Source organism: Vulpes vulpes, chromosome 4 (genome assembly GCF_048418805.1).
Source record: "Vulpes vulpes isolate BD-2025 chromosome 4, VulVul3, whole genome shotgun sequence".
In the NCBI taxonomy this organism is placed as follows: domain Eukaryota; kingdom Metazoa; phylum Chordata; class Mammalia; order Carnivora; family Canidae; genus Vulpes; species Vulpes vulpes.
The window spans coordinates 133,266,407-133,276,507 of record NC_132783.1 but is presented as its reverse complement, the minus strand read 5'-3'; the positions used below and the strand labels follow the sequence as shown (position 1 = coordinate 133,276,507).

The 10,101-nt window shown below is 37.2% G+C and overlaps 1 pseudogene; it reads right to left on the bottom strand.

Moving 5' to 3' along the window:
- Window positions 1–8,503: 8,503 nt before the first annotated feature.
- On the bottom strand, window positions 8,504–9,646 carry LOC112908603 (L-lactate dehydrogenase B chain-like; annotated as a pseudogene).
- Between the last annotated feature and the right edge of the window lie 455 nt (window positions 9,647–10,101).

Here is a 10,101-nt window from a genome sequence, read left to right as displayed (position 1 = left end):
TTTTATAGTTATCTTTTTATTATGCCTTGATCTGTGGTCATCTAGTATATTTTGTGTGATGCCATTCTTTTGAAATTTGTTGAGTTGCTTTACGGTTCAGCAATTTTGAAAATTTTCCATGTGTATTTGAAAAGAATGTGTGGCTTGCAGTTGTTGCATATTCAATTACATACATTTTTAACTGGGTTGTTCAAAATTTTTATATCATTTTTTTGGTCTTCTGGTTCTATCAGTTACATAGAGGTATATTTTTTAAATGTTCCAGTGTGAATGTGCATCTGCTTCTTATTTTTTATAATTCCATCAATTTTTGCTTTATACATTTTTAGGCTATATTATTAGGTGATACAAATTTATGTATTATTATAATTATCTGTTAAATTACACCGCTTTTCCAAAATATTTCTTTTTGACTTAAAGTATATATATTTTTTATCATATTAATGTAGTTCTTACCAGCTTTCTTTTGGTTAGTATATTAGTTATTTATTCTTGACTAACAAAGTACCCCTAAAACTTGGTAGCTTAAAACAACCAACATTTATTGCTTCTAATAGTTTAAAGGGAGCCAGGGATATAGAAGAAGCTTAGTGTCTCAGGAGGTTGCAGTCAAGGTATCAAGTGGAGCTGCACCTTCATGAGACTTGAATGGGGCTGAAGGCTTGAATGGGGACAACCTACTTCCAAGATGGCTCACTCACATGGCTTTTGACTGCAGGCCTTGGTTTCATATTGGCTGTTGACAGGAAGCTGTGGTTCCTCATCACATGGACTTCTCCAATAGGCTGCCTGAGTGTCCTCATGATTTCGAAGCTGGCTTCCCACAGAGCAAGCAATCTGAGGGAGAGAGGCCAAGGAGGAAGCCACAACAAATTTTATGACCTAGGCTAAATTGCACACTTTCACTTCTGCCACATTCTATTCATTAGAAGTGAGTCATTAAGTGCAACTTATTCTCCAGAAGAGGGGAATTAGGCCTTACCTTTGAAGGGAGTAGTGTCAAAGAATTCAAGGGCCTATTTTAAAACCACACTGTTTAGTATTTTTTAGTATTTGAGTGGTACATTTTTTAAAAAAGATTTTATTTATTCATTCATGAGAGACACAGAGAGAGGCAGAGACACAGGCAGGAGGAGAAGCAGGCTCCATGCAGGGAGTCTGATGTGGGACTCCATCCCAGGACCCCGGGATCACGCCCTGAGCCCAAGGCAGACACTTAACCGCTGAGCCACCCAGGCATCCCAGTACATTGTTTTTCAGACTTTTAATTCCAGACTTTAGGTTTTCTTATATTTTAGGTTTGGCTCATAATGTTCAGAATATACACATATTTTATGCAACTCTGTCAATCTATGTCTTTTAATTGCAGCAATTAGTCCATTTTTACTTAACGAAATTACGGATAACTTGAATCTAAATTCTATTGTACTGTTATTTGGTCCCACCTGTGTGTGCTCCTTTTTTTCTCTTTTTTTACCTTTGGATTAAGATGATTTGAAGCAAGGCTTCAGTTCCTGGGAGGACTGGTCTACTTCTGATTCACTATTATACCTAAGGAGCTGTCTTTCAGAATCCCTGCTGCAAAGACACTCTGAACTCTAATTATTTTCATGTGAGTCAATGGAAAGTTATGCTCACTTCTACCTTTCTCACAGGTACCCTCTTCCAGAACAAGCAGACACTGGTGGGGAAAAGAGGCCCCCACCCTGGGTTTCTTTCTTTTCTGAGATTTTTGTCTCTTTAATTATTCACTGTCTTATTGGCTCTACTAAGCTTCCCAACAGAACACTTTAAAAAACTATTTTCTAGTTGTTCATTTGGGAAAGTTAGTTTTCTTAGCTTGCTCTCACTGGAAGTAAGTCATTTAATGCTTGGTGGAGTATTATTATTATTCCCTTTTAATGGTGAGGAAACTGTCTTCAGACAAGCCAAGTTAATTGCTCAAGGTTATATTTAGAAAGTGGCAAGCTTAGAATTTGAACCTGTATCTTTCTGTCACTAAAAATAAAACTCATGCTATAATTTATATTAGCTTAAAGCCATTTTGGCTATTATCCTCCAAGTAGAACACATATAAGAAGATTTAATACTGACAATCATATTTCTCATCAGTTATAAATGTATGTTTTCAAAATCGGAAGTCTATTTTATAGCAGTCTTTAATTAATTTTGCTAAAATATAATTTGACTTTTTGAAGTATGTTGATTTATAGTTTTATAATTCCTTACCAGTACTGACTAGAAATCAAGAGTTTATAAAATGGTCCTTTGTCATAAAAGTGTAGTATGACTCAATAAATAGTTATTTAAAAGTGTAAGTAAAAATTGAATCTCAATTTTTGAATTTCTTAACTGCTGTTTCTTCATTCTTTATCTAGGATTCATTTTAAAGAAATTCAGTTTTACTTCAAATATCATTTATCATCCATTAAAATACCTCTGTAAAACAATGAATTACTTTTCATAAAAGCCATATAACTATTAAGTTCCACCATATGTTGCTTGTCTTTCAGGGAAATGACATATTTTGGAAATTTGTATAGATCCCTAAATAGTCAACAAATATGTATTATATGACATATATTGTTATCCAGATGATTAAGCTTTAACATACTATTTAATAGTGAAGTTCTTCTTTCCTTATAAGATATATATGTATTTGAAAAAATAACTTCTCTGCTAATTTTGGCTAAGAAACCTGAATACTTTCTCTAGCAGAGAAGCGAGAATATTTCCATCTGCCTCTGCAGTGATGAGGCTAAATTAAAGTTGAAATCAGTATTTTAGGAAAGGTAAAATAGCAAAGGCTAAAGAGAACATATTTCTTCAACAAAGTAGACTTATGGCCCAAGAACCAGAGTTTCTGAAGTTATTGAACAGTTTTTGCATCAAGTGTGCCCTAGAAGGATGCCTGGGTGGTGTAGCGGTTGAGCATCTGCCTTCAGCTCATGGCATGATCCCGGAGTCCTGGGATCAAGTCCCACATCGGGCTCCCTGCATGGAACCTGCCTATGTCTCTGCCTCTCTCTGTGTGTCTCTCATGAATAAATAAATAAAATATTAAAAAACAAAACAAAAAAAGAGTGCCCTAAAAAGCATGCGGCCTCTAAATAGACTTGATTTTTTTTCTCATGTGTTGGTGCTATCCAGGAGAAAAGGAAATAAGAAAGAGGGAGGCCTTTTAGGCTAACTGGTAAAAGCTGTAGGATCTGATTTAGAATTTCTAGGTTGGACAGTTTAATCTTACCAAGGTACAGAGACAGGGGATTTGGAGCAAAGTCCCAGATGGCCTTTTGCTACACCTCTGTTACATCTATTATAACCAAAGCTCTGTGCTTGGTTGTTGGAAAGATATGGCCTCTGAGGCAGTGGGAAAATCTTCACATCAAGGAAGAGGATGGAGGGGTTAGGGGGTTCACTGAAGTCAGTCTAACATGCTCTGGATCAACTGTGTGAAGGCTATAAGTTTGTACAAGTCCTGGAAAGTCAAAATTACATGCTATATTCTTCCTGGTTTCAAATACCAAGTGAACAGGAAGAGGAAAAAGAGGACAAAGGATTTTATGGGAAAGTATCTCAGTAACTGCAAAGATAGTCCTTTTCAATGGAGTTTTTTGTCTCAAAGCTGTAAATTTCTTGGCTTCTAGAAGCTTGAAATAGCAGAGAAGAGGAAATGCATCAGGGTAAACTGCCTTTTTGGGGGCTGCATAGGCAGATCACATGGGAGCTCACCTTGGACCTAATTGCAATCCTTTGGGAGAGAGTTGGCCTATAGCCATCTTAACTTGATCTTATCCAATAGAGCCAGTGATGAGGCAATGGACCCCATGTGTGGTGACTGCTGGGTTCCTAGGGCCTAAGGGTTAGCTCCCTAGCAGTCAGTCGGATTGTCAGTATTTTATGAATTGCCATTTGATGTTCGTAGTGGGAGAATCTTGGAGAAACTCAGAAGAAAACTGCCCATGAGAAAAAGAATCAGTATTGGGAATTTGACAGAGGGCAGCAATGTCAGATTACATCTCCTCTAGTCAGTAAAAACTTTATTTTAGCTATCTCTACCTCTACAATTGACTACTATGAAGGGGTTAGGCTGGGTGGGGGAGAAGGAAAGTGTAAAGCTGGGAAATAGAGGTAGGTTATATCCCCTGTCATCCTGTAGGTGTCTTGGCTAGAAGTAGCACTAAACCAGAGGAAGGGAGAAGCTTTAGCTTTCAGTAAAGTATAAAATTGTGATTATAATATTGGACTGGGCATTTAATTACTGCATTAAGACTGACCAGAGGATTTTTTATATTTAAAAGGTATCAGAAAATTACAGGCCATGGCTGAGTGCTCTCTCATGTTGCAAAAGAACAACTAGCTATTAGCCCATCTAGCTACTGTGAAAGGAAGCACTGACGAAAATATAGCTGCTTTATGATCACATCTTTTTGTATTTTGCTCTATCAAGTACTGGTTACAGCTCATCCAAATGTCTCAGCCTCTACCACGGTGTGAGAGTCTATGTAACCACATGAAGAACAATTTCCAAATTGCCATGGTTCTTAGTTCACACCTGCTCCTGCAGGTTATCACTTACCCATCTACTCAACCAAGGTGTCCTTGGGTCACATTTAGTTTTCCAGGGTCTCAGTACAGGTTGCTCCTTTTCTATTGTTTGAGTATCCTCTGCACAGTCCATGGCCTGTAGGCCTTGAATGAGGCTCTTACCCACTGCCTTGGAAGACAGGGATCCTGAGTGTAGTAAACTTAAAAGTGGCCTCCCAAAGATATCCACATCCTAAATCCTGGAAACTGCAACCATTACTTTATCTGAAAACAGTCTTTGCAGACCTGATTAGTATGATCAGGTGATTGAGAGGGGAAATTATTTTAGATTATTAGGGTGGGACTTAAACACAATCACATGCATTTTTATGAGAGGGAGAGAGAGAGGCAGATTTGACACAGAAGAGAAGGTGATGTGAAGATGGAGGCAGAGAGGGATTTGAAGATGTTGGCCTTAAAGACTAGAGTGATGCAGACATAAGCCAATGAATGCTAGTAGCCACCAGCAGTTGGAAGAGGCAAGGAACACATCCTACCTAAGAGCCTCCAGAGGAAAAGCTATTCTGCCAACATATCGGTGATACTAATCTCAAACTTCAGGTTTCCAGAACAATTAGAGAATATATTTCTGTTGTTCTAAGCTACTGAATTTGTGGTAATTTGTTACAGTAGCTTTAGAAAGCTAATCCACTGGAAGAGCATTGCTTCCTCCTTCTCTGCAGGTTACAGGTAGACAGTATGGGGCATGCTCCATTCTGGATTCAATTTAGTTATCTGAGCCCCAAATCAGCACTGTTTATGCCCTGACTCTTAGATGGACTTTCATTTCTATCTTAATTCTGGCTGAAGACCAACCAGTCAGGCTCAAGGTGGAAGCGAGGAGAGATGAACAGATGAAAGGAGGCTACTTCTTTGTCTCTATTGCCCTAGTCTGCTCTGTTCTCTTAGGCACCTGCCCCCAGTTCTACTTTATCTTCCAGTAAAACACAAAACAAGACACAACTCTATATAACTCCAGAAGTACATCCCATTAATAGCAACTGGTGCTTGAGGTAAGGCTATCATCTGTCACTTCCCCAAGAAGCATTAAAGTTTGGTCAGATCCAGGCATATCACATGAACCATCTAGGCATATAAAACTTCTTATTCTAGAGCTTGGGGCATGGTAGGTCTTCAGAAAATGGTGGCATCGGTGGGGGGAAAACTCTAAGAGTTAGTAGGACTAGGTTTTGAATGCCCAATTTTGCCTTTTACCGGAACTGGTATTTTTCCCCATCTGTTGAATGGGGGTAAAATTACTCATTTCAATGAACAGTTTTAAGAATTTAGTGGGCATAGGGCCTGGTACATAGTTGATATTCAATAAATGTAAATTTCCACTCAGCAACCCCTTCACATATTGAATATTCCCTTACTTCTCTACGGCATTTTACATGTAAAGGCTTTACCATATTATTGCAGAACAATGTGGATGTTATTATTAACATTAAAGATAGAAATAATCTTTAAATGGTAATTAACAATCCTATTTATTATACTATGAGTTTATTTAGGACAGGTATTTTTTTCATCTCTATATATTATCTAGCACATAATAGGCTTCAAAAGTGCCTGTTACTAATTTAATTAAAACACTTTCAGCAACAGGATTACTTTTCATTAATAGCTCTAATCAAAAATACAAATTAAAATTAGATTCAGATACAAGGTAACATGTTCATCTTTCTATGAGAACTGAAGAGAAAGATGTGAACAGTAGCCTAGAACAGACTTAGTCAGAAAAAAAAATAGAACTGGTTAGTTGAGCCAATGTGTAGACCTATGTAAGGTGGGAACAAAGTACTTTAGAAATACCAAGTGATTTTGGTGACCCAGCTCTGACTTATGCTTATTTCATGAAGTGACCTCCAAGGGAAGCTTTAAGACTATTTACTCAATCTTCTACTCAAACCTATTTGAGAAAAAACTCAACCCAGTGAAATCAAAAGTGATTGATAAATGAGGTAATCATTCCTACTTCAAAAGGAATTTTCTCTTTACAAAACTATCAGGTTCATTTGGGGAGGTTCCTTACATTGTTTAAAATATGATTATATTTCCAGAAGCTCTGGAACTTTTGAGCAACACACCCATGGTATAAAATAGAATCACGTTTGATTTATGTTCAATACTCTGCAATTTGGTATAGTTCTCCTAATTCATCCATTCATTCACTTTCCCATTTGTTTTAAAATATGTTAAACAAATTTGATATTTATCAAGCACCCACCATGGGAAGAACCAGTATGACTGCATGGTTGGAGCAGTCTCAAGTAGCCCAAATAACTAATGAGGCTAATCTCTCAGTCCACATGGCATCATATGCCATACAGGGAAGCTCACACGATAAGTAAAAAATTTCTGAGTTGGACCCCAGCATTACCAGTTACAATAACTAGTTGTGGTACCATGGAGAAATGACCTACTCTGAGTCTAATTTCTCCATCTACAAAAAGGGATAATTCCTGAGGCTGCCATGATTCTTGAGATAACAAAGTGTATGATACTTGATTTCATAGCTGCCATCAAAAATGTTAGTTCCTTCTTTACTTCATCCAGATATCCTTCCCATCTCTATCCCTTCACAACCTACATTTAGCTTTCTCAGACTAGACATACTAAAATCTGCATTTCATCAGAAAGTATTTCAATGGCAAGAAATAGCATCAGTAATAACAATTGCTAATATTTTATTGAGATCTCAGTAACTGCATTACCTCATTTAATTGTCATAATAACCCTTTGATCTGAAGTGACAGTTAATATTTTTATTTTAGGAAGAGGTTAAAGTAATTTGCCCAAATGAAAATCTCTGTGTTCTCTATCTATTCCCCTACTCACAAACACTGACATAGTCACAAAGAATGAGAAAATGTTTCTACCATGTAGACAGGGTATTGTGACTACTCATAACCAGAATGTGAAAGTGACAGTTGTCTTAAGCATTTTTTTCTGAATTCTACCTTCCCTTTCAGAAACCCCCAGTCTCACAGAGCCTGAAACTTTCGTTCTACCCTGAGAGAAACTTCTGAGTAGAATATTAATGTGACCCATTCATTCATATACAAATATTAGTCAATTCCAAAGGATTTTCACACTATAGGTGAAGATTATTTAAAAATGCCTCTGAATTATCGAGGAAAATGAATTTTTTAAAAATTTAAGTAATAGACTTTATTTTTCAGAGTTGTTTTAAATTTACAGAAAAATTGCAGGTTCCATATCTCTCTTCTCCTTACCCCCACCCCAGTTTCCCCTAGTATTAACATCTAGCATTAGAGGGGTACATTTATTACAACTGATGAATAAATATTGATATATTATTAAATAAAATTCATAGTTTATCTTAGGGTTCACTCTTTGAGTTGTAGAGTTCTATGGATTTTGACAAATGTATAATGTTGTATATCCAATATTACAGCATCACACAGAATAGTTTTACCATTCTAAAATTCTCCTGAACTCCCACCTATTCATCCCTCTCTTCCCTGGCAACCTGATTCTTTTACTGTATCCATGCTTTTGCCTTTTTTGGTTATCTTATAGTTGGAGTCAAATGGTATGTAGCCTTTTCAGATTTTTTTATTTAGCAATATATATATAACACCTTCATGTATTTTTGTGGTTTCATTTTATTACTGAATAATATTCCATTGTAAAATATACTACAGTTTGTTTATCCATTCACCATTAGCCTTGGTTACCTCAAAATGTTTGGAACTATGAATAAATCTGCTACAAAAATTTTCTTACATCAAGTTTTTGCACGGACATGACTTTTCAACTCCTTTGGGTAAATGTTAAGAAGTGAGATTGCTGGGTTATATGGTAAGACTGTGTCTCATTTTATTTTATTTCACGCTACAACAGTTAATTTTATTTGTTCAACACTCATATTGCAAGCATTAAACCAAGCATGGGCTTTGATTCTGTAAGCCCAGATTCACATATTTAGGAAGATAAAAGCAAACTGTGATCCATGTATATGGATGAAAAACTAAAGGCTCACAGTTAATCACATCATGGTTTTAAATTTCTACAGCCTAGAAGCCAGATGTCACAGATCTTTTAGGTCCTTCTGGATGTCCCACAAGGTATCTGCACTTTTCTTGAGCTGGGCAACCTCATCATCCTTTAGCTTCCGGTTGATCACACTGGAACACCCCGAGCTTCAGGATACACGGAAGACACAGGAAGACTCTTCTCAATACCATACATGCCCTTCACCATTGTTGACACTGAATAAATCCTGGAGAGATTTTCAACATGGATTCAATGAGATCAGCCACACTTACTCCAATAGCCCAGTTGGTATATCGTTTTAGCTTGATGACTTCATAGGCACTTTCAACCACCATCTTATACACTTCCTTCCAATTTTCACTCTCGTTGTCTGTTCCTATTTCTGGATTCAGTTCTTGAAGAGAAACACCTGCCACATGCATTCCACTCCACACAGCCACACTTGAGTCGCCATGTTCTCCCCAAATCCATCCATGGTAGCTGCTGGGATGAATGCCAAGTTTTTCAGCCATAAAATAGTGAAATCTAGCAGAATCCAGATTACACCCACTTCCAATCGTATGTTGCTTGCGTAGTCCACTTAGTTTCCAGGTAACATATGTAAGAATATCCACTGGGTTGGAAACCACAATTATGATACAATTAGGACTGTACTTGACTATCTGAGGAATAATGAATTTGAAGACATTAACATTCCTTTGCACTAGATTGAGGCAGCTCTCTCCCTCCTGCTGTCGGACTCCTGCAGTCACCACCACAATCCAATCGTAGAATTGGCAGTCACAGAGTAATCTTTATCTGCCACAATTTTAGGCGTCTGAAGAAATAAGCTCCTATGCTATAGATCCATCATTTCTCCTTTGAGTTTATCTTCTAAAACATCCACAAGGGCAAGTTCATCAGCCAGAGACTTTCCCAGAATGCTGATGGCACATGCCATACCAACTTGTCCAACACCCACTACAGTGATCTTATTGTTTGGGATCGCTGCCTCTTCTGCAATTGGTGCAATCAGTATTTCCTTAAGAGTTGCCATTGTACCCAAGACAACTGGCTGTAAGAGTCGCAGGAAGAAGACAATGTTAGCTGCGTGTGTCTCCTCCGGCACCACTGTGTCTCATTTTATATAAAACTGCAAGCTGTCTTCCAAAGTGGCTGTAGCATTTTGTATTCCTGTTACAAATGAGAGTTCCTGTTGCTCCATATCCTTACCAGCACTTGGTATCATCAGCATTTTGCTTTTTAGTTAGTCTAAATGGTATGTAGTGGTATCTCACTGTTTTAATACGCAATTCCCTAATGATATACGATGCTGAGCATCTTTCTATATGCTTAGTTGTCATCTGTATATTTTCTCTGGTAAATTTATGTTCAGATATTCTGCTCATTTTTCTAAATTGGTTTGCTCTTTTCTTATTGTTGAGTTTTAAGAGTTCTTTGTATATTTTGGATACTAGCTTTTTTTTTTTTTTAACAGGTATGTGTTTTGCA